Raw genomic sequence first — 27044 nt, forward strand, 5'->3', positions numbered from 1 at the left:
CTCCTAACACCACTCCTCTTCTCCAGCCCATAGACCAGCAGGTCATTTCTAACTCAAAAAACTCTACACAAAAGCAGTGTGTGAAAAGTGCTTTGAAGTGACCTCGGACACTCAGTTGGCCCTAAGACAGTTCTGGAAAGATCACTTCACTATCCTCAATTGCATAAGCCTTATTGGTAAGGCTTGGGAGGGAGTGACTTCCAGGACTTTGAACTCTGCCTGGAGAAAACTGTGGCCAGGTTGTGTCCATGAGAGGGATTTTGAAGGGTTTGAGGCTGACCCTGACCCTGACCCTCTGCCTGTTGTTGACTCTATTGTGGCACTGGGGAAATCCGTAGGGTTGGAGGCGAGAGGTGAAGATGTGGAAGAGTTGGTGGAGGACCACAGGGAAGAGCTTACCACTGAAGAGCTGCAAGAGCTTCAACTTGAGCAGCAACAGACTGCAGCTGAGGAACTTGCTTCAGAGGAGGAGGCAGAGGGAAGGAAGGAGGTGCCTTCTTCAGAGATTAAACAGATGTGTGCAATGTGGACCAGGGTGCAAGCTTTTGTAGAGAAACACCAAGCTGAAACAAGCCATATCTGCATCATGTTGTGACAAAACCCTGTCCCACTTCAGGGAAATCTTAAAGAGACACCAGAAACAGTGCACTTGAGTTAGTTTGTGAGGCAGGGGTCTAGTGACTCTCAAACTGGTCCTAGTGGCCTTAAAAGACAATGAAGGGAAGTAACCCCAGAGAAGACTTTGGTACCTGAAGTCTTTATGGAGGGAAATTTCCCTTCCAAACCATAACTCCTTCCTCTTTCCTCTTCCCTATCTTCCAGAAACCAACATTAGCCTTCAATAAAGGTATGTAATACTTATTTTTTTTTTTTATTATCACACCGGCCGATTCCCACCAAGGCAGGGTGGCCCGAAAAAGAAAAACTTTCACCATCATTCACTCCATCACTGTCTTGCCAGAAGGGTGCTTTACACTACAGTTTTTAAACTGCAACATTAACACCCCTCCTTCAGAGTGCAGGCACTGTACTTCCCATCTCCAGGACTCAAGTCCGGCCTGCCGGTTTCCCTGAATCCCTTCATAAATGTTACTTTGCTCACACTCCAACAGCACGTCAAGTATTAAAAACCATTTGTCTCCATTCACTCCTATCAAACACGCTCACGCATGCCTGCTGGAAGTCCAAGCCCCTCGCACACAAAACCTCCTTTACCCCCTCCCTCCAACCCTTCCTAGGCCGACCCCTACTCCGCCTTCCTTCCACTACAGACTGATACACTCTTGAAGTCATTCTGTTTCGCTCCATTCTCTCTACATGTCCGAACCACCTCAACAACCCTTCCTCAGCCCTCTGGACAACAGTTTTGGTAATCCCGCACCTCCTCCTAACTTCCAAACTACGAATTCTCTGCATTATATTCACACCACACATTGCCCTCAGACATGACATCTCCACTGCCTCCAGCCTTCTCCTCGCTGCAACATTCATCACCCACGCTTCACACCCATATAAGAGCGTTGGTAAAACTATACTCTCATACATTCCCCTCTTTGCCTCCAAGGACAAAGTTCTTTGTCTCCACAGACTCCTAAGTGCACCACTCACTCTTTTTCCCTCATCAATTCTATGATTCACCTCATCTTTCATAGACCCATCCGCTGACACGTCCACTCCCAAATATCTGAATACGTTCACCTCCTCCATACTCTCTCCCTCCAATCTGATATTCAATCTTTCATCACCTAATCTTTTTGTTATCCTCATAACCTTACTCTTTCCTGTATTCACCTTTAATTTTCTTCTTTTGCACACCCTACCAAATTCATCCACCAATCTCTGCAACTTCTCTTCAGAATCTCCCAAGAGCACAGTGTCATCAGCAAAGAGCAGCTGTGACAACTCCCACTTTGTGTGTGATTCTTTATCTTTTAACTCCACGCCTCTTGCCAAGACCCTCGCATTTACTTCTCTTACAACCCCATCTATAAATATATTAAACAACCACGGTGACATCACACATCCTTGTCTAAGGCCTACTTTTACTGGGAAAAAATTTCCCTCTTTCCTACATACTCTAACTTGAGCCTCACTATCCTCGTAAAAACTCTTCACTGCTTTCAGTAACCTACCTCCTACACCATACACTTGCAACATCTGCCACATTGCCCCCCTATCCACCCTGTCATACGCCTTTTCCAAATCCATAAATGCCACAAGGACCTCTTTAGCCTTATCTAAATACTGTTCACTTATATGTTTCACTGTAAACACCTGGTCCACACACCCCCTACCTTTCCTAAAGCCTCCTTGTTCATCTGCTATCCTATTCTCCGTCTTACTCTTAATTCTTTCAATTATAACTCTACCATACACTTTACCAGGTACACTCAACAGACTTATCCCCCTATAATTTTTGCACTCTCTTTTATCCCCTTTGCCTTTATACAAAGGAACTATGCATGCTCTCTGCCAATCCCTAGGTACCTTACCCTCTTCCATACATTTATTAAATAGTTGCACCAACCACTCCAAAACTATATCCCCACCTGCTTTTAACATTTCTATCTTTATCCCATCAATCCCGGCTGCCTTACCCCCTTTCATTTTACCTACTGCCTCACGAACTTCCCCCACACTCACAACTGGCTCTTCCTCACTCCTACAAGATGTTATTCCTCCTTGCCCTATACACGAAATCACAGCTTCCCTATCTTCATCAACATTTAACAATTCCTCAAAATATTCCTTCCATCTTCCCAATACCTCTAACTCTCCATTTAATAACTCTCCTCTCCTATTTTTAACTGACAAATCCATTTGTTCTCTAATACTTATGTAACTGTTAAAAAAAATATTTTTTGTGAATATTTTTGTTTGGAACAAATTTATTTTATTTCCATTAATTCTTAGGGGAAATATTAATTCGGTTAATTTTGGTTATCAGCCGACCTTCAGGAATGGATTACAGCTGATAACTGGGGGTCCACTGTACATAATATTAAATAATCTCCATGGGGAACATAAGAAAGAAGGAACACTGCAACAGGCCTACTGACCCATGCAGAGCAGGTCTATGTCCCTTCCCCCGGATTAGCCCAATGACCCACCCAGTCTGGTCACCTCCACTCAAGGATGGAGCACTGTACCAGACCCAGCAGCACAAGCTAGTCAGGTCCAACTCACACCCACCCACACCCACTCATGTATTTATCTAACCTATTTTTAAAACTACAAAATGTTTTAGCCTCAATAACTGTACTCGGGAGTTTGTTCCACTCATCCACAACTCTATTACCAAACCAGTGCTTTCCTATATCCTTCCTGAATCTGAATTTTTCCAACTTGAAACCATTGCTGCGAGTCTTGTCTTGGCTGGAAATTTTCAGCACACTATTTACATCCCCTTTATTTATTCCTGTTTTCCATTTATACACCTCGATCATATCCCCCTAATTCTACGCCTTTCGAGAGAGTGCAGATTCAGGGCCCTCAGTCTATCCTCATAGGGAAGATTTCTGATACATGGAATCATCTTTGTCATCCTCCTCTGTACGTTTTCCAGAGCATTTATATCCATTCTGTAATACGGTGACCAGAACTGAGCAGCATAGTCTAAATGAGGCCTAACCAAGGATATACGTATAGAGTTGAAGAACAACCCGAGGACTTCTATTATTTATACTTCTAGATATGAAGCCAAGAATTCTGTTAGCTTTATTGTGAACACTAATGCACTGTTGTCTTCGTTTTAGGTTACTGCTAACCAGAACTCCTAAATCCTTTTCGCAATTGGTAGTATTAAGATCTACATTATTTAGTTTATATGTGGCATGGTTATTTAACTGTCCAACATTTAGAACTTTGCATTTGTCAATATTAAACTGCATCTGCCACTTCTCCGACCATTGCGTCAGTCTATTCAAATCTTCCTGGAGTGCTCTAAGTGTCCTCATTAGAATGAACTGGACGGCCTATTTTGGTGTCATCAGCAAATTTGCTTATGTCGCTATTTATTCCCTCATCTATGTCGTTTATGTAAATTGTGAACAACAACGGGCCCAACACTGACCCCTGAGGAACACCGCTTGTGACGTGCCCCCATTCGGATTTCTCCCCATTTATTTAAACTCTCTGCTGTCTATTTGTCAGCCATGCCTCTACCCAGGAAAAAATTTCTCCTCCTATTCCATGTGCCCTAAGTTTCCTCAATAGCCTCTGGTGTGGAACTCTATCGAAAGCCTTACTGAAGTCCATATACACAATATCATATTCATTACCATGATCTACCTCCTCAAACACCTTAGTGAAAAAAGTTAGTAAATTCGTAAGACAGGAACGCCCCTTTGTAAAACCGTGTTGAGAATCATTAATCAATCAGTGCCTGTCAAGATGGCTACGAATTGCTTCGGCAATTATTGATTCCATAAATTTTCCCACTATGGAGGAAAGGCTTATTGGTCTATAGTTCGAAGCCAAGGACCTGTCACCTGCCTTGTAAATAGGTATTATATTTGCCATTTTCCACTTATCAGGCACTATGCCAAAGGTATGCTAAGTTCCTCTTTACATTCCTTTAACACCCTTGCAAACAGTTCATCAGGACCTGGGGATTTGTTAGGTTTTAGTTTCTCTATTTGTCTGAGGACCATGTCACTAGTTACCGCATTCGTATATAGTTTATCATCCTGTTTTACGTAATCTATTATTTCAGGAATATCGCTAGTATTTTCCTGGGTGAAAACTGAGAGAAAGTAGGTATTTAGAATTTCACACATATCCTTATCACTGTCAGTGATCTGACCAGAGTTACTCTTAAGTGGGCCAATCTTGCCCCTAATCTTACTTCTGTATACCTGAAAGAACCCTTTTAGGTTAGTCTTTGAATCCCTTGCGACCTTAGCCTCATAATCCCTTTTTGCTTTTCTTATTCCTTTCTTTATTTCTCTCTAATTGAATATATCGATTTCTTAAGTGCCCATCCCCTCTTTTGATACGCCTATATATGCCTCTCTTTTGACCAATGAGATGCCTTAATCTATTGTTCATCCATTTGGGATCATTTTTGTTAGATCTAATTTCCCTACTCGGAACAAAAGTTGTCTGGGCAGCTAGAACTATGATCTGAAAAACGTCATATTGGCAACCAAGATCACCTACCTGACCCATAGTCAGGACATCTCAATTTAGCCCACCCAGGTAATTTTTCAGTCCCATGAAGTCGGTCAAGCAGAAATCTGGGACAAAGATTTGATTGCAGTTATCATGTATACATTACTAAAGTTGAAAAGAAAAATTTTTGTTTTTCTTTTTGGGCCACCCTGCCTGGGTGGGATATGGCCAATATGTTGATAGAAAGGAAAAAGAATATTAAATAAGAATTCTTATGCAATTAACTACAATAAGACAGCTAATGACAAATGGTCTATCACAAGAGATATATTTCATAGTACTAATTCAAAGATCCTCAGCTTTATAGTGACTAAATATAGAAATGTTGAAGATACAGTAAGTTACTTTAGATTACAATATATGTAATTAAATGGGACAATACATATTACCAATTATATATGAGTGTTGAAGGAAGATCAGGGACAGAACTGGATGAAAACTGGTTTTGTTAGACGTAACAAAATTATACCAAGGAGACGGTAGTTTTTAACAACAGCTTTGAAATGGTTGGCAGATAGAGAACCTTTCAATGCTTCAGACGGAGTTCCAGATCTTAAGGCCTTTTATGAGCACTGAATTTTCACACAGGTTGACTCAGGAGGGGAGGGGGAATGTGTCATTATTTTGTGTCTTGTTGCACCTATTAAAGGCAAAGTTTCAGAGAAAGACTTATATTGAAAACAACTGTCCTATATATTGTAGGCACAGTAGTATGAGTACATATTTTGTTTATTAAACAAATTCAGGTTTTGGAGAAGTGTGTTGTCTGCCACTGAATGGGTAATTGTTTTCAAAGCAACTTTAAGTTAATAATGATTTTAGGTCATTGTATATAGATTCCAATATCTAACTCAGTCCCTATGCTTCTATGATACTGTGTAACACAAATATTGGTGTAGGGCTCTAATGTGACAACTCATAACATGAGCTTAACTCTGGGGTGCCTGACAGGCCAGGCTCAAGCCAACCAAAATTTCCAATGACCTCATAACACCTTTTTTTTTTAACACAACCCATTTTCCACTGAGGTGGGATGACCATGAAGCTAAACATTTTCAACATCACTCACTATTACTGTCTTGCAAGAAGCATACTTACAGTACACCTCAGATGACCCTCTAAACTGTATTATCCTCACATCCTTCAGAGTGCAGGTACTGTACTTCCCACCTCCAGAACTGTAACATCCTGGTTCATCCTTCAGAGTGCAGGTACTGTACTTCCCACCTCCAGAACTGTAACATCCTGGTTCATCCTTCAGAGTGCAGGTACTGTACTTCCCACCTCCAGAACTGTAACATCCTGGTTCATCCTTCAGAGTGCAGGTACTGTACTTCCCACCTCCAGAACTGTAACATCCTGGTTCATCCTTCAGAGTGCAGGTACTGTACTTCCCACCTCCAGAACTGTAACATCCTGGTTCATCCTTCAGAGTGCAGGTACTGTACTTCCCACCTCCAGAACTGTAACATCCTGGTTCATCCTTCAGAGTGCAGGTACTGTACTTCCCACCTCCAGAACTGTAACATCCTGGTTCATCCTTCAGAGTGCAGGTACTGTACTTCCCACCTCCAGAACTGTAACATCCTGGTTCATCCTTCAGAGTGCAGGTACTGTACTTCCCACCTCCAGAACTGTAACATCCTGGTTCATCCTTCAGAGTGCAGGTACTGTACTTCCCACCTCCAGAACTGTAACATCCTGGTTCATCCTTCAGAGTGCAGGTACTGTACTTCCCACCTCCAGAACTGTAACATCCTGGTTCATCCTTCAGAGTGCAGGTACTGTACTTCCCACCTCCAGAACTGTAACATCCTGGTTCATCCTTCAGAGTGCAGGTACTGTACTTCCCACCTCCAGAACTGTAACATCCTGGTTCATCCTTCAGAGTGCAGGTACTGTACTTCCCACCTCCAGAACTGTAACATCCTGGTTCATCCTTCAGAGTGCAGGTACTGTACTTCCCACCTCCAGAACTGTAACATCCTGGTTCATCCTTCAGAGTGCAGGTACTGTACTTCCCACCTCCAGAACTGTAACATCCTGGTTCATCCTTCAGAGTGCAGGTACTGTACTTCCCACCTCCAGAACTGTAACATCCTGGTTCATCCTTCAGAGTGCAGGTACTGTACTTCCCACCTCCAGAACTGTAACATCCTGGTTCATCCTTCAGAGTGCAGGTACTGTACTTCCCACCTCCAGAACTGTAACATCCTGGTTCATCCTTCAGAGTGCAGGTACTGTACTTCCCACCTCCAGAACTGTAACATCCTGGTTCATCCTTCAGAGTGCAGGTACTGTACTTCCCACCTCCAGAACTGTAACATCCTGGTTCATCCTTCAGAGTGCAGGTACTGTACTTCCCACCTCCAGAACTGTAACATCCTGGTTCATCCTTCAGAGTGCAGATACTGTACTTCCCACCTCCAGAACTGTAACATCCTGGTTCATCCTTCAGAATGCAGGTACTGTACTTCCCACCTCCAGGACTGTAACATCCTGGTTCATCCTTCAGAGTGCAGGTACTGTACTTCCCACCTCCAGAACTACAACATCCCGGTTCATCCTTCAGAGTGCAGGTACTGTACTTCCCACCTCCAGAACTGTAACATCCTGGTTCATCCTTCAGAGTGCAGGTACTGTACTTCCCACCTCCAGAACTGTAACATCCTGGTTCATCCTTCAGAGTGCAGGTACTGTACTTCCCACCTCCAGAACTGTAACATCCTGGTTCATCCTTCAGAGTGCAGGTACTGTACTTCCCACCTCCAGAACTGTAACATCCTGGTTCATCCTTCAGAGTGCAGGTACTGTACTTCCCACCTCCAGAACTGTAACATCCTGGTTCATCCTTCAGAGTGCAGGTACTGTACTTCCCACCTCCAGAACTGTAACATCCTCACTCATCCTCAGAGTACAGGTACTGTACTTCCCACCTCCAGAACTGTAACATCCTGGTTCATCCTTCAGAGTGCAGGTACTGTACTTCCCACCTCCAGAACTGTAACATCCTCACTCATCCTCAGAGTACAGGTACTGTACTTCCCACCTCCAGAACTGTAACATCCTGGTTCATCCTTCAGAGTGCAGGTACTGTACTTCCCACCTCCAGAACTGTAACATCCTGGTTCATCTTTCAGAGTGCAGGTACTGTACTTCCCACCTCCAGGACTGTAACATCCTGGTTCATCTTTCAGAGTGCAGGTACTGTACTTCCCACCTCCAGGACTCGAGTTCAGATAACTGCTTTCCTTGAATACCTTTGTAAATGATGCCTTGCTCACACTCCAACAGCACAAATCATAATAACCAATAACTCCTTAACCCTTTATTTCAAGCAGCTTGCCACCATGAAGCTCCTATACTACTGTAGGTGCCCCTGACTCTCCTTCCTCCAGTCCTACATTCTTTGCATCTTTGTTAGAAGATAAATGTCATTTTAATGCAAATACAGTGGACCCCCGGTTAACGATATTTTTTCATTCCAGAAGTATGTTCAGGTGCCAGTACTGACCGAATTTGTTCCCATAAGGAATATTGTGAAGTAGATTAGTCCATTTCAGACCCCCAAACATACACGTACAAACGCACTTACATAAATACACTTACATAATTGGTCGCATTGGGAGGTGATCGTTAAGTGGGGGTCCACTGTATAGGTTTATGCTGAACATTGTAAGGCAGATCATTAAAAAAACTTTCAAATACCAATACATTCTTATTCATAAATCAATCATTTAGACTAACTTTATCTTAGGATTTAAAATAAATAATTTGAGGCTTGTAAACACATACAAGGAGGATTACCAATAGACCCCTGGCTGTCTTCAAGAAGGTGCTGGACAAGCACCTAAAGTCAGTACCTGACCAGTGGGGCTGTGGTTAGTATGTCAGTTTATGTGCAGCCAGCAGTAACAGCCTGGTTGATCAGGCTCTGATCCACCACGAGGCCTGGTCACAGACCAGGTCACAGTGGATACACAATATTCTTTTATACTCACACATAAGAATCCTAATCAATATAGCCAACACCAAAATATCACATTCTTCAACTCTATCAAGTTATCTTATGTTATCATCACACGAGTTATACAAGACCATAACATCTGTGAGTCATTATAACTCTTACACATTTATAGTATTCTCTGGTATAAACCTTGGTAAGCAAACACTAACATATTTATTAGAAAACGTTTCAGTCCTGGGACCTTGATCACTTCTGCCAGAACTTTTATATAGATTCCCTAAATAATACTAACACATAATGTAAGTTGTTAGGTAAGACACATATGCAACAGTTAGGTATCTTTATTTCGAAACGTTTCACCTACACAGTAGGCTTCTTCAGTCGAGTACAGAAAAGTTGATAGAAGCAGAAGATACTTGAAGACGATGTAATCAGTCCATCACCCTTGAAGTTTTGAGGTGGTCAGTCCCTCAGTCTGGAGAAGAGTATTGTTCCATAGTCTGGAACAATATGGAGTTGAAGTGACAGGATGGAGCCTATATACCGCCAGGAGGTGAGATGTATGCCACTAGTAGAGGTAAGAATGTTGTCGCTGGAAGGTCAGGTCCCTCTCAAATCCAGCCAGACACTGAAACACAAGGGTATCTTGGTACAGACCTGAAATCAACTTTGTCAACTTCTACTAGTGAGAATGGCTGGATTTGAGAGGGACCTGACCTTCCAGCGACAACATTCTTACCTCTACTAGTGACCTATATCTCACCTCCTGGCAGTATATAGGCTCCATCCTGTCACTTCAACTCCATATTGTTCCAGACTATGGAACAATACTCTTCTCCAGACTGAGGGACTGACCACCTCAAAACTTCAAGGGTGATGGACTGATTACATCGTCTTCAAGTATCTTCTGCTTCTATCAACTTTTCTGTACTCGACTGAAGAAGCCTACTGTGTAGGCGAAACCTTTCGAAATAAAGATACCTAACTGTTGCATATGTGTCTTACCTAACAACCTGTCAGTATTTTATACCATTTGAATGTTCACACAGTGTAAGTACATCACACTGACTTAACTGGCTGACATCTGTAGGCATTGACATCATAAATCTTTTATGTAATCAGCAATGTAAGTTAGAGTGACTTACTGTTATCTTTATCAACATATTCATCATGCGACCACATTATGCCAGAGTCAATTGTGTTCATTATTCTGTGTTATACAAACTTCAATAAATTCTTACTTGTCTTGTGTTGTTGCTGTTCTTTACCTTCACTTTTATTTTCTCCTGTCAATGACTTCATCAGTATTGATGTACAGTGACCAGTAGGTTGATGTTTGGTGTCACTGCAGTTGCTGGTGGTAATCAACAGTGTTCCTCTTGACTCTGCTGAGTAATTTATTGTGTTATTGATGGTATCTTAGTCATTATCATTACATGGGTTCTAATTTTTTTTTTTAGACATTACACAATGTTAGATAATGGCCTAGAAAAAATAAACTGTGGTTCTTGAGATCTAGAAAGAGAGAGACGTTCCCTATACAGACGAAGGTGAAGAGTCACCGAACTGCTGAGAGAGGTTAATATATCTGAAATACAAAGGGAAGCACTAGTTAATGAAATTGCAAATGTTGAACTTAAGCTGAAGGAATCTTATAGGTGACAAGAATCATAGGAAGAATTAAAAGCCATAAAGGAAATTGATAAAAAAATACTTCTTCTCTTATGCCAAATCTACAAGAAAAACAACAACCAGTATTGGGCCCCTGCTTAGGCGGGATGGGACATACACAGATGACAGCCAAGAAATGAGTTAGATAATAAAGTTCCAATATGACTTGGTGTTCAGCGAGCCACTGCTCAGACTAAGGGTCGACAATCCAAATGAATTCTTCATGAACGAGACCCAAAATTTGGTCATCTCAAAAATCTTGGATATTATCCTAACACCACAAGATTAAAAAGGCAATAAATGACATGCCCATGCACTCTGTCCCAAGCCCAGACTCATGGAACTCAGTGTTCATCAACTCACTAAAAACAACAGACATAGCCCCACTCCACAAAGGCAGTAAAGCAATTGCAAAGAACTACAGACTGATAGCACTAACATCCCATATCATAAATATCTTTGAAAGGGTTCTAAGAAGCAAGATTGCCACCCATCTAGAAACCCATCAGTTACACAACCCAGGGCAAAATGGGTTTAGAGCAGGTCACTCCTGTCTGTCCCAGCTACTGGACCACTATGACAAGGTCCTGGATGCTGTAGAGGATAAACAAAATACAGATGTAGTATACACTGACTTTGCAAAAGCTTTTGACAAGTGTGACCATGGTGTAATAGCACACAAAATGCGGGATAAAGGAATAACAGAAAAAGTTGATAGATAGATCTACAACTTCCTGACAAGCAGAACAGAGTAAAGTCTGAGTCAGCTATGGTGGAAAGCTCTGTTCCACAAGGCACAGTACTCACTCCCATTCTATTCCTCATTCTCATTTCTGACAGAGATGTGAGCCGTGTCTTCCTTTGTGGACGACACCCGGGTCACTATGACAGTGACCTCCATCGAAGACACCGCAAGACTCCAAGTGGACATCAACCAAATCTTCAAATGGGCCACTCAAAGCAATATGAAGTTCAGTGAAGAGAAATTTCAACTGCTCAGATATGAAAAACTTAAAAATTAAAAATGTGTCAGGGTATATGGCAAATTCTAACCATACTGTGGAAAATAAATTCCCATAATTATACTGTATATTTTTTTATAATGTAAATATACATGATTAATGCATTACTGTTGTTCTAAATTGTATTTCGAATAGAACCAACAGGGTTCCCTTTGTGCCTGCGCGGATGTGCGGGGAGACAGGTCGACTCATGGCATGCAGGAAGTGGGAGTGTTTTGAATGTAGTGAAGAGGCTGTGAAAACATGGGACCAGGAAATTAGAGTTCACGGCGGCCTAAGGATTAATATAGGCCTCACTTCTTAATAGGAAGTGTCATAACTGTCCCTGGTGAAGAGTGAGGAAACATGATTTACGGGACCACCGTAATACGTGTTAAAATTAGTGAATAATGCTAGGACCGGTGGTGACTGGCGCGTCGCCATGGTGTGGCCAGGAAATAATGCCCGTGATTTAATCCTCACTCATCGGTCTCAGATCTTAATGGAGCAACCTCTAATGTGTATAATAATTGTGAGACATTAAATCGTCTTGTGAACTGTAATGTAATCAATGATAATGACACTAAATTAAGAGAATGCATGAAGTGAAATAAGTCGCCTTGCTCCGAGTGAACACTGTAGACCTCGTTGTTCCTGTCCCAAGGTTAGTGAAGTTTTTATGGAGTCACGACTTGTAAACCGGGACAAACTAACGAATACCTCGTCCTGCTGGAATAAGAACCGTGTCGGTGTAGTAGGACATCGAAATGGGATGGTGAATGGAGGAAATAAGGAGCATCAGTCACCCACAGTTAAGTAACCTTTCTAGTTATAGCAGACTGATACTGGCCAGTTAGGTATGTTGTAATTGGATAGGTTATGGGTGATCCAGCTACATCAAGTGACCACCAAAGAATATTTGGTAAGTGGTGGTATTAAATACAAGTGTTTTTCCTTGATGGATATATCTATGTGTAACCTACCCTCCTCCCCCTTCATTCAGTTAAACTAATATAATCTATACAGTCCACAATAATTAGTAGCGCCGTACTTGCGGGTGCTACTCGTCATACTGGTCTCGGATAGATATGGATAAGATTGTGAGTGTCGAAGGCCACCTGCAGTGACCAGGGGTGGGTAAGTTTTCTCACTTGTCTACATGGGTGACTACGGTAAACAATATTGTTGTTGTCTCCCAATGAGATTACTCGTATGCATGTAATGTTGAGGTACATACAGGTAATCACCCCTAAAAAATTTTCCATACATACAATAGAGCGAAAAAGTAATGTGAAGGACCTGGGAGTGATAATGTCAGAGGATCTCACTTTCAAAGATCACAACAATGTATCTACCACATCTGCTAGAAATATGATAGGATGAATAACAAGAACTTTCAAAACTAGGGACACCAAGCTTGTTCTCTCTAGGCTGGAATACTGCTGTACACTAACAGCCCCCTTCAAGGTACTCAAAATTGCTGACCTGGAGAATGTAAAAGGAACTTTCACGATACATAAGTACAATAAGGCACCTAAATTACTGGGAATGGTTGAAGGTCCTTCATTTATATTCCCTGGAACACAGGCGAGAAAGATGGTATAAACCTTAGTAATAAATATTGACAAGTTGGTTTAGAAAGACAGGTAATTAAACAATATGACATGTTAGACAACCTTTGTGTCCCGAGACCTTGATTAATTTAATATATAGAGGTAGAAAGACAACCCAAGAACACAGGTCAACATGTGTCACTTACACCTCACTCAGGTCACTCACACATCACTCAGGTCACCATGCGTCACTCACACATCACTCAGGTCACCATGCGTCACACAGGACACTCCGCCTATAATGTCTTTCTACGTCTATATGTTAGAAGTGATCCAGGTGCCAGGACTGCAACTCTCTAATATGTCTGTGTTTAATTACGTGTCTTTCTAAATCCTAGAGGAATTAGTACCAAACTTGCACACGAAAATCACTGTCTATGACAGCAAAAGACTCGGCAGATGTAACATTCCCACAATGAACAACAACGGTGCCACCAGTACACAGAGAACACAATAAGTGTCAGGGGACCAAGACTGTTCAACTGTATAACAGCATACATAAGGGGGATTACCAATAGATACCTGGTTGTCTTCAAGATGGCACTGGACAAGCACCAAGTCGGTACCTGACCAGCCAGGCTGTGGTTCGTACGTTGGATTGCGTGCAGCCAGCAGTAACACCCTGGTTGATCAGGCCCTGATCCACCATGAGGCCTGATCACAGACCGGAGCTCTCTCCCACCAGTAACAACCTACCCCCTCCCCATCACCCTCCCACCAGTAACAACCTACTCCCTCCCCATCACCCTCCCACCAGTAACAACCTTCCCCCTCCCCATCACCCTCCCACCAGTAACAAACTACCCCCTCGCCATCACCCTCCCACCAGGAACAACCTACCCCCTCCCCATCACCCTCCCACCAGTAACAACCTACCCCCTCCCCATCACCCTCCCACCAGTAACAACCTACCCCCTCCCCATCACCCTCCCACCAGTAACAACCTACCCCCTCCCCATCACCCTCCCACCAGTAACAACCTACCCCCTCCCCATCACCCTCCCACCAGTAACAACTAACTACTCACCCCCCAAACACCCCTCCACCAGCAGACAACCCCCGACCCTTCCCCTAACTACCTTCCCCCTCCCAACAAACAACCACTGACGTCATCACCCCCCCTCCCCCAGGTCAGTGGCGCCATGTAGGTCAACAATAGTAGCGCCAGTAGTCACTCCTCTGCCATCCACCGCACCATTAACACCTTCAGCACCATCAGTCTCTGGTAATGTAAGAAACTTTAATTACTTCAATTTAGTGATAATTTTTGAGAGATCAGATTTGAAAATATTTCAAAATATATTGAAGGAAAGTTTGTAAATAGTTAGTTAAGACTTCAAACTGTCGCTTAGCGTAGTTTATGAATAATTTAGTAATGTACAGACTTATCTTCGTAGACGTTGTGTTGCTGCTGACATCTCTGACGACTTGTAGCTGCCCACCACCCTGCAGCTGCCCACCACACTGCAGCTGCCCACCACGCTGCCTTCACCACACTGCAGCTGCCCACCACGCTGCCTTCACCACACAGCAGCTGCCCACCACGCTGCCTTCATGCAGAATATCAACCTAAAAGATTCGATGGACTTAAGAACATTGAATAAAATGCAATTAATAAAGCGTCTTTCTTTATCACAACAAGGAAATGTTCAAGGAACACACACACACAAAGGTGTTCAAGGAACACACACACGAAGGTGTTCAAGGAACACACACACAAAGGTGTTCAAGGAACACACACACACGAAGGTGTTCAAGGAACACACACACACGAAGGTGTTCGAACACACACACACACACACACACACACACACACGAAGGTGTTCAAGGAACACACACACACAGAAAGGTGTTCAAGGAACACACACAAAGGTGTTCAAGGAACACACACAAAGGTGTTCAAGGAACACACACACAAAGGTGTTCAAAGAACACACACAAAGGTGTTCAAGGAACACACACACAAAGGTGTTCAAGGAACACACACACACAAAGGTGTTCAAGGAACACACACAAAGGTGTTCAAGGAACACACACAAAGGTGTTCAAGGAACACACACACACAAAGGTGTTCAAGGAACACAAAAGAAATCGAAAAAACAAATAACTTTGAGACAAGCCTCAACTGCTGTATTTGTCAGCAGTAAGACAACATTCACACAATTCGGGAGCTTTAAGCTCGGGGAAAAAAAAAAAATATACCTCCCTCAACCCTACTAACAACAGTAGTACTGAGACTGTCAGTCTCAGTACTGCCATTATTAGTAGTTTGAGGTAAGATACATTTTAAAATATCATGACCTGGTGTTTGTATTGTCAGGAAGGTGAGTGTTGCGACGCTGGACAGTCGTGTACAACACTACTGCAACACTTCGTCATCCACAACAGTCTATTAGAACACTGGAGACCAGGTGATCATGTCATCAGGATTCTTCTGCAATTAAACAAGTTAGATGGTAAACATCGTAACAGATACATTACAACCCAGGAAACCCTACTCCTAATATCTCTTGAACATAGGAGTCTAACTGGGAAAAAAAAATCTTGGCTTATCAACTTGCACTACTCTCCTGAGTCAAACCTGATAATCAGGCTTGATCCAAGGAAGGGGAGGGTACTTGATACAAGCAGTTACAAGCTACCTTCACTGGTACAAAAACAACTTAAACGTCATCCAAATTTAACATGAAGGTAGTTAATGATCCTTAGTGTTGTCTATTTCCCCTACACTTCCACGTGCCTCATAGCACACTAGACTAACAACACTATGGGTTATTTAACCAGTTGGAAGCCTGCTGGATACCTGGAGAGAGTTCTGGGGGTCAACGCCCCCACGGCCCGGTCTCTGACCAGTCTAACACTACTATGCTAGCCTGAAGATAAGATAAGATAAGATTTCGTTCGGATTTTTAACCCCGGAGGGTTAGCCACCCAGGATAACCCAAGAAAGTCAGTGCGTCATCGAGGACTGTCTAACTTATTTCCATTGTGGTCCTTAATCTTGTCCTCCAGGATGCGACCCACACCAGTCGACTAACACCCAGGTACCTATTTGCTGCTAGGTGAACAGGACAACAGGTGTAAGGAAACGTGTCGAATGTTTCCACCCGCCGGGAATCGAACCCGGGCCCTCCGTGTGTGAAGCGTGAGCTTTAGCCACCAGGCCACCGGGCCACCCTGAATTCATACCCTACTATACCCGCCAGTTATGGCTGGCATCTTGGGCATAACCTGAGGACCACTACATTCAACCCCCCCCCCCATTTTTCTGGGTATCTAACCCAGTAGGGTTAATAATCCTATTCTCACTAATACCATTCTAAATCACCCCCCTAACTATACTGATCATCATCAGATGTTAGTGACCTTTCTGCCGACTAACACTGCACTTCAGATCACACAAGTTATCATTATTTTGATCATTAATGTCTTCTGCCAGAAGTGTTACACTTCACTACTTACAAACTATCAAATCAACTGTAATTCTGAACAATAATACTTTACACAATTAAACTCAATGAACCAATATTTGCACAGTTTGGCCAAAGGCATAAAAAACGTAGAACACCCACCACAACCGTCATCATTGAAGGCTCTTGGCTCATATAATGACTCCAACAACATGCTCATTGGGGAAGCCAGGTATAGATACTCAAAAATTAGGGACAAAGGAATTAATGTACAATTGCTATGGATCCCATCACACATTGGATTACTCCTTCATGATAAAGTTGATATGTTAGCCAAGAAGAGTATCGAGAAGGAGAATGTAGAATATAACTTTGGTATAACTGTGTCTAGCATTAGGAATAATATTAGGAGAGAAGTAAATAATGAAAATGATTGTTATAGGAATGCAGTTAGAAGCCTGAGTAGATCTATAACCCACTATGATAACATGAACGTAGATAAGTATGTTTATGGAGCAACTTGCAATGTGAACAGACTGACTGATGTTGTAGTGGCCAGGCTTAGGCTTGGTTACAAGTACTTCTGGCAGTTTGGGAGACACACAGATGATGATCAAACTAAATGTAAATTATGTGATCAGGCATATGGTCACTGTCTTGAACACTATGTGCTTAATTGTCCACTTATTGAGGAATACAGAGACAGACAGTATAATAACCTATGTGACATGTCAAGATATCTTGTTAATGAAAATAAGATACCAGATATACTAAGCAAATTTCCTAAATTTGCTTGTAACAGATAAGTGAACTATAGATATGTAGATATAAATCCATATGTATTCCTGTTAACCCTTTGGGGCCTAGTTCCTAGGCCTTTTGTGTATCCATATGCTCTCGCGCTACCGTCCACAGGATGGATATGGGGTGCACAATAAACTAGCCACTTCGGTGGCAAAATCTAAAATCTAACCGCTACCCAAAGCCTGGAACCCACCAAAATCCCCACGGAAACCATGTACAATAACAGATTGCAGACAGCTACTGAAGGTCGTTGGTGGGTTCTCAGGCTTACAGTTCTACGTAATCTATGCCTTCAGGGGAGATTACTCTCCCCTGCTATATGCATTCATAATGCATATAGCAGATTCTCCAGTTCTATACCTTACCTATCCTACTTAACAACACCTAAATCTATAAGTTATTTTGATACAAACTAAATAACTGTAGACCTACAAAGTGTTAAATATATACACACTACAACTATGTTGTATAATCCAGGTATAGGCCTTACTAATTTGTAGAGCAGTGGAGGTGCAAGGGATGATGAAGGTATGTGAAGATTATGGTGGTCTAGGTAAGATCATGGTGGTCTAGGTAAGATCATGGTGGTCTAGGTAAGATCAAGGGGGTCTAGGTAAGATCAAGGGGGTCTAGGTAAGATCACGAGGAGTCTAGGTAAGATCACGAGGGGTCTAGGTAAGATCAATGGAAGTCATGGCAAGATCAAGGGGGTCTAGGTAAGATAAAGGGGAGTCTAGGTAATATCGAGGGGGATCTAGGTAATATCAAGGGGTCTAAGAACAAGAGGTATCTAGGTAAGATCAAGAATGTTTAGGTAAGATCAAGGAGTCTAGGGAAGATCAAAAGGGGATCTAGGTAAAATCAAAGGGGGTCTAGTTAAGATCAAGGGATTCTAGGTAAGATCAAGGGGTCTAGGTAAGATCAAGGGGTCTAGGGAAGATAAAGGGGGGTCTAGGTAATATCGGGGGGATCTAGGTAATATCGGGGGGATCTCGGTACTATCAAGAGGGTTTAGGTAAGATCAAGAGGTCTAGGGAAGATCAAGGTTGTCTAGGTAATATCACGAGGGTCTTAAGATCGAGAGGATCTAGGTAAGATCAAGAGGGTCTAGGTAACATCAAAGGGGGTCTAGGTAAGATCAAGGCCCACAACATAGACTTCACCACACACCAGATGCCCACAACACGGACTTCACCACACACCAGATGCCCACAACACGGACTTCACAACACACCAGATGCCCACAACACGGCCGTCACCACACAGCAGATGCCCACAACACGTCCGTCACCACACAGCAGATGCCCACAACATGGCCTTCACCACACAGCAGCTGCCCACAACATGGCACAGCCTGAGGACCACTACATTCAAGCAACCCCCTCCCCCCCATTCTTCAAGCACCATAACATTGTATCAATCGCATCTGCTAGAAAAATGACAGGATGGATAATGAGAACCTTCAAAACTAGGGAGGCCAAGCCCATGATGACACTCTTCAGGTCACTTGTTCTATCTAGGCTGGAATATTGCTGCACACTAACAGCACCTTTCAAGGCAGGTGAAATTGCTGACCTAGAAAATGTACAGAGAACCTTCACGGCGCGCATAACGGAGATAAAACACCTCAATTATTGGGAGCGCTTGAGGTTCCTAAACCTGTATTCCCTGGAACGCAGGAGGGAGAGATACATGATTATATACACCTGGAAAATCCTAGAGGGACTAGTACCGAACTTGCACACGAAAATCACTCACTACGAAAGCAAAAGACTTGGCAGACGATGCACCATCCCCCCAATGAAAAGCAGGGGTGTCACTAGCACGTTAAGAGACCATACAATAAGTGTCAGGGGCCCGAGACTGTTCAACTGCCTCCCAGCACACATAAGGGGGATTACCAACAGACCCCTGGCAGTCTTCAAGCTGGCACTGGACAAGCACCTAAAGTCAGTTCCGGATCAGCCGGGCTGTGGCTCGTATGTTGGTTTGCGTGCAGCCAGCAGCAACAGCCTGGTTGATCAGGCTCTGATCCACCAGGAGGCCTGGTCTCAGACAGGGCCGCGGGGGCGTTGACCCCCGGAACTCTCTCCAGGTAAACTCCAGGTAATCTAACCCAGTAGGGTTAATAATCCTATTCTCACTAATACCAATCTAAATCACCCCCCTAACTATACTGGTCATCATCAGATGTTAGTGACCTTTCTGCCGACTAACACTGCACTTCAGATCACACAAGTTATCATTATTTTGATCATTAATGTCTTCTGCCAGAAGTGTTACACTTCACTACTGACAAACTATCAAATCAACTGTAATTCTGAACAATAATACTTTACACAATTAAACTCAATGAACCAATATTTGCACAGTTTGGCCAAAGGCATAAAAAACGTAGAACACCCACCACAACCGCTACCCAAAGCCTGGAACCCACCAAAATCCCCACGGAAACCATGTACAATAACAGATTGCAGACAGCTACTGAAGGTCGTTGGTGGGTTCTCAGGCTTACAGTTCTACGTAATCTATGCCTTCAGGGGAGATTACTCTCCCCTGCTATATGCATTCATAATGCATATAGCAGATTCTCCAGTTCTATACCTTACCTATCCTACTTAACAACACCTAAATCTATAAGTTATTTTGACACAAACTAAATAACTGTAGACCTACAAAGTGTTAAATATATACACACTACAACTATGTTGTATAATCCAGGTATAGGCCTTACTAATTTGTAGAGCAGTGGAGGTGCAAGGGATGATGAAGGTATGTGAAGATTATGGTGGTCTAGGTAAGATTATGGTGGTCTAGGTAAGATCATGGTGGTCTAGGTAAGATCAAGGGGGTCTAGGTAAGATCAAGGGGGTCTAGGTAAGATCACGAGGAGTCTAGGTAAGATCACGAGGGGTCTAGGTAAGATCAATGGAAGTCATGGCAAGATCAAGGGGGTCTAGGTAAGATAAAGGGGAGTCTAGGTAATATCGAGGGGGATCTAGGTAATATCAAGGGGTCTAAGAACAAGAGGTATCTAGGTAAGATCAAGAATGTTTAGGTAAGATCAAGGAGTCTAGGGAAGATCAAAAGGGGATCTAGGTAAAATCAAAGGGGGTCTAGTTAAGATCAAGGTATTCTAGGTAAGATCAAGGGGGTCTAGGTAAGATCAAGGGGTCTAGGGAAGATAAAGGGGGGTCTAGGTAATATCGGGGGGATCTAGGTAATATCGGGGGGATCTAGGTAATATCAAGAGGGTTTAGGTAAGATCAAGACGTCTAGGGAAGATCAAGGTTGTCTAGGTAATATCACGAGGGTCTTAAGATCGAGAGGATCTAGGTAAGATCAAGAGGGTCTAGGTAACATCAAAGGGGGTCTAGGTAAGATCAAGGCCCACAACATAGACTTCACCACACACCAGATGCCCACAACACGGACTTCACCACACACCAGATGCCCACAACACGGACTTCACAACACACCAGATGCCCACAACACGGCCGTCACCACACAGCAGATGCCCACAACACGGACTTCACAACACACCAGATGCCCACAACACGGCCGTCACCACACAGCAGATGCCCACAACACGGACTTCACAACACACCAGATGCCCACAACACGGCCGTCACCACACAGCAGATGCCCACAACACGGCCGTCACCACACAGCAGATGCCCACAACACGGCCTTCACAACACACCAGATGCCCACAACACGGACTTCACCACACAGCAGATGCCCACAACACGTCCGTCACCACACAGCAGATGCCCACAACACGTCCGTCACCACACAGCAGATGCCCACAACACGGCCGTCACCACACAGCAGATGCCCACAACACGGACTTCACAACACACCAGATGCCCACAACACGGACTTCACCACACAGCAGATGCCCACAACACGGACTTCACCACACAGCAGATGCCCACAACACGTCCGTCACCACACAGCAGATGCCCACAAACCGTCCATCACCACACAGCAGATGCCCACAACACGTCCGTCACCACACACCAGATGCCCACAACATGGCCGTCACCACACAGCAGCTGCCCACAACATGGCCTTCACCACACAGCAGCTGCCCACAACATGGCCGTCACCACACAGCAGCTGCCCACAACATGGCCGTCACCACACAGCAGATGCCCACAACATGGCCTTCACCACACAGCAGCTGCCCACAACATGGCCGTCACCACACAGCAGATGCCCACAACATGGCCGTCACCACACAGCAGATGCCCACAACATGGCCGTCACCACACAGCAGCTGCCCACAACATGGCCGTCACCACACAGCAGATGCCCACAACATGGCCGTCACCACACAGCAGATGCCCACAACATGGCCGTCACCACACAGCAGATGCCCACAACATGGCCTTCACCACACAGCAGCTGCCCACAACATGGCCGTCACCACACAGCAGATGCCCACAACATGGCCGTCACCACACAGCAGCTGCCCACAACATGGCCGTCACCACACAGCAGATGCCCACAACATGGCCTTCACCACACAGCAGCTGCCCACAACATGGCCGTCACCACACAGCAGATGCCCACAACATGGCCGTCACCACACAGCAGATGCCCACAACATGGCCGTCACCACACAGCAGATGCCCACAACATGGCCGTCACCACACAGCAGATGCCCACAACATGGCCTTCACCACACAGCAGATGCCCACAACATGGCCGTCACCACACAGCAGATGCCCACAACATGGCCTTCACCACACAGCAGCTGCCCACAACATGGCACAGCCTGAGGACCACTACATTCAAGCAACCCCGTCCCCCCCATTCTTCTGGGTATCTAACCCAGTAGGGTTAATAATCCTATTCTCACTAATACCAATCTAAATCACCTCCCTAACTATACTGATCATCATCAGATGTTAGTGACCTTTCTGCCGACTAACACTGCACTTCAGATCACACAAGTTATCATTATTTTGATCATTAATGTCTTCTGCCAGAAGTGTTACACTTCACTACTTACAAACTATAAAATCAACTAATTCTGAACAATAATACTTTACATAATTAAACTCAATGAACCAATATTTGCACAGTTTGGCCAAAGGCATAAAAAACGTAGAACACCCACCACAACCGCTACCCAAAGCCTGGAACCCACCAAAATCCCCACGGAAACCATGTACAATAACAGATTGCAGACAGCTACTGAAGGTCGTTGGTGGGTTCTCAGGCTTACAGTTCTACGTAATCTATGCCTTCAGGGGAGATTACTCTCCCCTGCTATATGCATTCATAATGCATATAGCAGATTCTCCAGTTCTATACCTTACCTATCCTACTTAACAACACCTAAATCTATAAGTTATTTTGATACAAACTAAATAACTGTAGACCTACAAAGTGTTAAATATATACACACTACAACTATGTTGTATAATCCAGGTATAGGCCTTACTAATTTGTAGAGCAGTGGAGGTGCAAGGGATGATGAAGGTATGTGAAGATCATGGTGGTCTAGGTAAGATCATGGTGGTCTAGGTAAGATCATGGTGGTCTAGGTAAGATCATGGTGGTCTGGAGTTTACCTGGAGTTTACCTGGAGAGAGTTCCGGGGGTCAACGCCCCCGCGGCCCGGTCTGAGACCAGGCCTCCTGGTGGATCACAGCCTGATCAACCAGGCTGTTGCTGCTGGCTGCACGCAAACCAACATACGAGCTACAGCCCGGCTGATCCGGAACTGACTTTAGGTGCTTGTCCAGTGCCAGCTTGAAGACTGCCAGGGGTCTGTTGGTAATCCCCCTTATGTGTGCTGGGAGGCAGTTGAACAGTCTCGGGCCCCTGACACTTATTGTATGGTCTCTTAACGTGCTAGTGACACCCCTGCTTTTCATTGGGGGGATGGTGCATCGTCTGCCAAGTCTTTTGCTTTCGTAATGAGTGATTTTCGTGTGCAAGTTCGGTACTAGTCCCTCTAGGATTTTCCAGGTGTATATAATCATGTATCTCTCCCTCCTGCGTTCCAGGGAATACAGGTTTAGGAACCTCAAGCGCTCCCAATAATTGAGGTGTTTTATCTCCGTTATGCGTGCCGTGAAAGTTCTCTGTACATTTTCTAGGTCGGCAATTTCACCTGCCTTGAAAGGTGCTGTTAGTGTGCAGCAATATTCCAGCCTAGATAGAACAAGTGACCTGAAGAGTGTCATCATGGGCTTGGCCTCCCTAGTTTTGAAGGTTCTCATTATCCATCCTGTCATGGTGGTCTAGGTAAGATCATGGTGGTCTAGGTAAGATCATGGTGGTCTAGGTAAGATCATGGTGGTCTAAGTAAGATCATGGTGGTCTAAGTAAGATCATGGTGGTCTAGGTAAGATCAAGGGGGTCTAGGTAAGATCAAGGGGGTCTAGGTAAGATCACGAGGGGTCTAGGTAAGATAAACGGCAGTCTAGGTAAGTTCAAGGGAAGTCATGGCAAGATCAAGGGGGTCTAGGTAAGATAAAGGGGAGTCTAGGTAATATCGAGGGGGATCTAGGTAATATCTAGGTAATATCAAGAACAAGAGGTACCTAGGTAAGATCAAGAAGGTTTAGGTAAGATCAAGGAGTCTAGGGAAGATCAAAAGGGGATCTAGGTAAAATCAAAGGGGGTCTAGTTAAGATCAAGGGATTCTAGGTAAGATCAAGGGGGTCTAGGTAAGATCAAGGGGTCTAGGGAAGATAAAGGGGGGTCTAGGTAATATCGGGGGGATCTAGGTAATATCAAGAGGGTTTAGGTAAGATCAAGAGATCTAGGGAAGATCAAGGTTGTCTAGGTAAGATCAAGGGATCTAGGTAATATCACGAGGGTCTTAAGATCGAGAGGATCTAGGTAAGATCAAGAGGGTCTAGGTAACATCAAAGGGGGTCTAGGTAAGATCAAGGCCCACAACACGTCCTTCACCACACACCAGATGCCCACAACACGGACTTCACCACACACCAGATGCCCATAACACGGACTTCACCACACACCAGATGCCCACATCACGGACTTCACCACACACCAGATGCCCACAACACGGACTTCACCACACACCAGATGCCCATAACACGGACTTCACCACACACCAGATGCCCACATCACGGACTTCACCACACACCAGATGCCCACAACACGGCCGTCACCACACAGCAGATGCCCACAACACGTCCGTCACCACACAGCAGATGCCCACAACATGGCCGTCACCACACAGCTGATGCCCACAACATGGCCTTCACCACACAGCAGCTGCCCACAACATGGCACAGCCTGAGGACCACTACATTCAAGCAACCCCGTCCCCCCCATTCTTCTGGGTATCTAACCCAGTAGGGTTAATAATCCTATTCTCACTAATACCAATCTAAATCACCCCCCTAACTATACTGATCATCATCAGATGTTAGTGACCTTTCTGCCGACTAACACTGCACTTCAGATCACACAAGTTATCATTATTTTGATCATTAATGTCTTCTGCCAGAAGTGTTACACTTCACTACTTACAAACTATAAAATCAACTAATTCTGAACAATAATACTTTACATAATTAAACTCAATGAACCAATATTTGCACAGTTTGGCCAAAGGCATAAAAAACGTAGAACACCCACCACAACCGCTACCCAAAGCCTGGAACCCACCAAAATCCCCACGGAAACCATGTACAATAACAGATTGCAGACAGCTACTGAAGGTCGTTGGTGGGTTCTCAGGCTTACAGTTCTACGTAATCTATGCCTTCAGGGGAGATTACTCTCCCCTGCTATATGCATTCATAATGCATATAGCAGATTCTCCAGTTCTATACCTTACCTATCCTACTTAACAACACCTAAATCTATAAGTTATTTTGATACAAACTAAATAACTGTAGACCTACAAAGTGTTAAATATATACACACTACAACTATGTTGTATAATCCAGGTATAGGCCTTACTAATTTGTAGAGCAGTGGAGGTGCAAGGGATGATGAAGGTATGTGAAGATTATGGTGGTCTAGGTAAGATTATGGTGGTCTAGGTAAGATTATGGTGGTCTAGGTAAGATCATGGTGGTCTAGGTAAGATTATGGTGGTCTAGGTAAGATCATGGTGGTCTAGGTAAGATTATGGTGGTCTAGGTAAGATCATGGTGGTCTAGGTAAGATCATGGTGGTCTATGTCAGATCATGGTGGTCTATGTCAGATCATGGTGGTCTAGGTCAGATCATGGTGGTCTGTGTAAGATCATGGTGGTCTAGGTAAGATCATGGTGGTCTAGGTAAGATCATGGTGGTCTATGTAAGATCATGGTGGTCTAGGTCAGATCATGGTGGTCTAGGTCAGATCATAGTGGTCTAGGTCAGATCATGGTGGTCTAGGTCAGATCATGGTGGTCTAGGTCAGATCATGGTGGTCTAGGTAAGATCATGGTGGTCTAGGTAAGATCATGGTGGTCTAGGTAAGATCATGGTGGTCTAGGTAAGATCATGGTGGTCTAGGTAAGATCATGGTGGTCTAGGTAAGATCATGGTGGTCTAGGTAAGATCATGGTGGTCTAGGTAAGATCATGGTGGTCTAGGTAAGATCATGGTGGTCTAGGTAAGATCATGGTGGTCTAGGTAAGATCATGGTGGTCTAGGTAAGATCATGGTGGTCTAGGTAAGATCATGGTGGTCTAGGTAAGATCATGGTGGTCTAGGTAAGATCATGGTGGTCTAGGTAAGATCATGGTGGTCTAGGTAAGATCATGGTGGTCTAGGTAAGATCGTGGTGGTCTAGGTAAGATGGTGGTGGTCTAGGTAAGATGGTGGTGGTCTAGGTAAGATGGTGGTGGTCTAGGTAAGATCGTGGTGGTCTAGGTAAGATCATGGTGGTCTAGGTAAGATCATGGTGGTCTAGGTAAGATCATGGTGGTCTAGGTAAGATGGTGGTGGTCTAGGTAAGATCGTGGTGGTCTAGGTAAGATCATGGTGGTCTAGGTAAGATGGTGGTCTAGGTAAGATCATGGTGGTCTAGGTAAGATCATGGTGGTCTAGGTAAGATCATGGTGGTCTAGGTAAGATCATTGTGGTATAGGTAAGATCATGGTGGTCTAGGTAAGATCATTGTGGTCTAGGTAAGATCGTGGTGGTCTAGGTAAGATCATGGTGGTCTAGGTAAGATGGTGGTCTAGGTAAGATCATGGTGGTCTAGGTAAGATGGTGGTCTAGGTAAGATCGTGGTGGTCTAGGTAAGATCATGGTGGTCTAGGTAAGATCATGGTGGTCTTGAGTTTACCTGCAGAGAGTTCTGGGGGTCAACGCCCCCGCGGCCCGGTCTGTGACCAGGCCTCCTGGTGGATCAGAGCCTGATCAACCAGGCTGTTGCTGCTGGCTGCACGCAAACCAACGTACGAGCCACAGC

General features: G+C 44.2%; 2 long non-coding RNA genes across 3 annotated transcripts in view; one reads left to right on the forward strand and one right to left on the reverse strand.

Annotated features, from left to right (window-relative positions):
- LOC128704788 (uncharacterized) overlaps positions 1 to 27044 on the reverse strand; it is a 41937-nt gene that overhangs the window by 13697 nt on the left and 1196 nt on the right. For both annotated transcript variants that reach the window (XR_011390961.1, XR_011390960.1), the window contains exon 2: positions 10381 to 10524. This is a non-coding gene — a long non-coding RNA (uncharacterized lncRNA). The remainder of the gene's footprint in view (positions 1 to 10380; positions 10525 to 27044) is intronic.
- On the forward strand, positions 14549 to 15043 carry LOC138851090 (uncharacterized). Its single transcript, XR_011390974.1, has 2 exons — positions 14549 to 14649; positions 14822 to 15043. It is a non-coding gene; the product is annotated as an uncharacterized lncRNA (long non-coding RNA).

This window comes from Cherax quadricarinatus, chromosome 99 (genome assembly GCF_038502225.1).
Source record: "Cherax quadricarinatus isolate ZL_2023a chromosome 99, ASM3850222v1, whole genome shotgun sequence".
Taxonomy (NCBI): domain Eukaryota; kingdom Metazoa; phylum Arthropoda; class Malacostraca; order Decapoda; family Parastacidae; genus Cherax; species Cherax quadricarinatus.